Here is a 2,500-nt window from a genome sequence, read left to right on the forward strand (position 1 = left end):
CGAGCGAAGCGAGAGGCAGCACCGTCCCTGCTATACGAAAGCCCCATCCAGCCCTGTGCCACCCGGGGGGTTCCAGGGTGCTGAGATGGCTGACGTTTTGCTCCGCTCTCGACGGTCACCGCGCAATGCAAGAACAGGCCAAAAACTGGCCAAAACGGCCCAAAAACGGGCCAAAACTGGCCATTTTTGGCTGCACGAGCGAGCGGCGAGCGGCGGACAGCGAGCGAAGCGAGAGGCAGCACCGTCCCTGCTATACGAAAGCCCCATCCAGCCCTGTGCCACCCGGGGGGTTCCAGGGTGCTGAGATGGCTGACGTTTTGCTCCGCTCTCGACGGTCACCGCGCAATGCAAGAACAGGCCAAAAACTGGCCAAAACGGCCCAAAAACGGGCCAAAACTGGCCATTTTTGGCTGCGCGAGCGAGCGGCGAGCGGCGGACAGCGAGCGAAGCGAGAGGCAGCACCGTCCCTGCTATACGAAAGCCCCATCCAGCCCTGTGCCACCCGGGGGGTTCCAGGGTGCTGAGATGGCTGACGTTTTGCTCCGCTCTCGACGGTCACCGCGCAATGCAAGAACAGGCCAAAAACTGGCCAAAACGGCCCAAAAACGGGCCAAAACTGGCCATTTTTGGCTGCACGAGCGAGCGGCGAGCGGCGGACAGCGAGCGAAGCGAGAGGCAGCACCGTCCCTGCTATACGAAAGCCCCATCCAGCCCTGTGCCACCCGGGGGGTTCCAGGGTGCTGAGATGGCTGACGTTTTGCTCCGCTCTCGACGGTCACCGCGCAATGCAAGAACAGGCCAAAAACTGGCCAAAACGGCCCAAAAACGGGCCAAAACTGGCCATTTTTGGCTGCACGAGCGAGCGGCGAGCGGCGGACAGCGAGCGAAGCGAGAGGCAGCACCGTCCCTGCTATACGAAAGCCCCATCCAGCCCTGTGCCACCCGGGGGGGGTTCCAGGGTGCTGAGATGGCTGACGTTTTGCTCCGCTCTCGACGGTCACCGCGCAATGCAAGAACAGGCCAAAAACTGGCCAAAACGGCCCAAAAACGGGCCAAAACTGGCCATTTTTGGCTGCACGAGCGAGCGGCGAGCGGCGGACAGCGAGCGAAGCGAGAGGCAGCACCGTCCCTGCTATACGAAAGCCCCATCCAGCCCTGTGCCACCCGGGGGGTTCCAGGGTGCTGAGATGGCTGACGTTTTGCTCCGCTCTCGACGGTCACCGCGCAATGCAAGAACAGGCCAAAAACTGGCCAAAACGGCCCAAAAACGGGCCAAAACTGGCCATTTTTGGCTGCGCGAGCGAGCGGCGAGCGGCGGACAGCGAGCGAAGCGAGAGGCAGCACCGTCCCTGCTATACGAAAGCCCCATCCAGCCCTGTGCCACCCGGGGGGTTCCAGGGTGCTGAGATGGCTGACGTTTTGCTCCGCTCTCGACGGTCACCGCGCAATGCAAGAACAGGCCAAAAACTGGCCAAAACGGCCCAAAAACGGGCCAAAACTGGCCATTTTTGGCTGCACGAGCGAGCGGCGAGCGGCGGACAGCGAGCGAAGCGAGAGGCAGCACCGTCCCTGCTATACGAAAGCCCCATCCAGCCCTGTGCCACCCGGGGGGTTCCAGGGTGCTGAGATGGCTGACGTTTTGCTCCGCTCTCGACGGTCACCGCGCAATGCAAGAACAGGCCAAAAACTGGCCAAAACGGCCCAAAAACGGGCCAAAACTGGCCATTTTTGGCTGCACGAGCGAGCGGCGAGCGGCGGACAGCGAGCGAAGCGAGAGGCAGCACCGTCCCTGCTATACGAAAGCCCCATCCAGCCCTGTGCCACCCGGGGGGTTCCAGGGTGCTGAGATGGCTGACGTTTTGCTCCGCTCTCGACGGTCACCGCGCAATGCAAGAACAGGCCAAAAACTGGCCAAAACGGCCCAAAAACGGGCCAAAACTGGCCATTTTTGGCTGCACGAGCGAGCGGCGAGCGGCGGACAGCGAGCGAAGCGAGAGGCAGCACCGTCCCTGCTATACGAAAGCCCCATCCAGCCCTGTGCCACCCGGGGGGTTCCAGGGTGCTGAGATGGCTGACGTTTTGCTCCGCTCTCGACGGTCACCGCGCAATGCAAGAACAGGCCAAAAACTGGCCAAAACGGCCCAAAAACGGGCCAAAACTGGCCATTTTTGGCTGCACGAGCGAGCGGCGAGCGGCGGACAGCGAGCGAAGCGAGAGGCAGCACCGTCCCTGCTATACGAAAGCCCCATCCAGCCCTGTGCCACCCGGGGGGTTCCAGGGTGCTGAGATGGCTGACGTTTTGCTCCGCTCTCGACGGTCACCGCGCAATGCAAGAACAGGCCAAAAACTGGCCAAAACGGCCCAAAAACGGGCCAAAACTGGCCATTTTTGGCTGCACGAGCGAGCGGCGAGCGGCGGACAGCGAGCGAAGCGAGAGGCAGCACCGTCCCTGCTATACGAAAGCCCCATCCAGCCCTGTGCCACCCGGGGGGTTCCAGGG

Source organism: Musa acuminata, unplaced genomic scaffold, assembly GCF_036884655.1.
Source record: "Musa acuminata AAA Group cultivar baxijiao unplaced genomic scaffold, Cavendish_Baxijiao_AAA HiC_scaffold_818, whole genome shotgun sequence".
Lineage (NCBI taxonomy): Eukaryota > Viridiplantae > Streptophyta > Magnoliopsida > Zingiberales > Musaceae > Musa > Musa acuminata.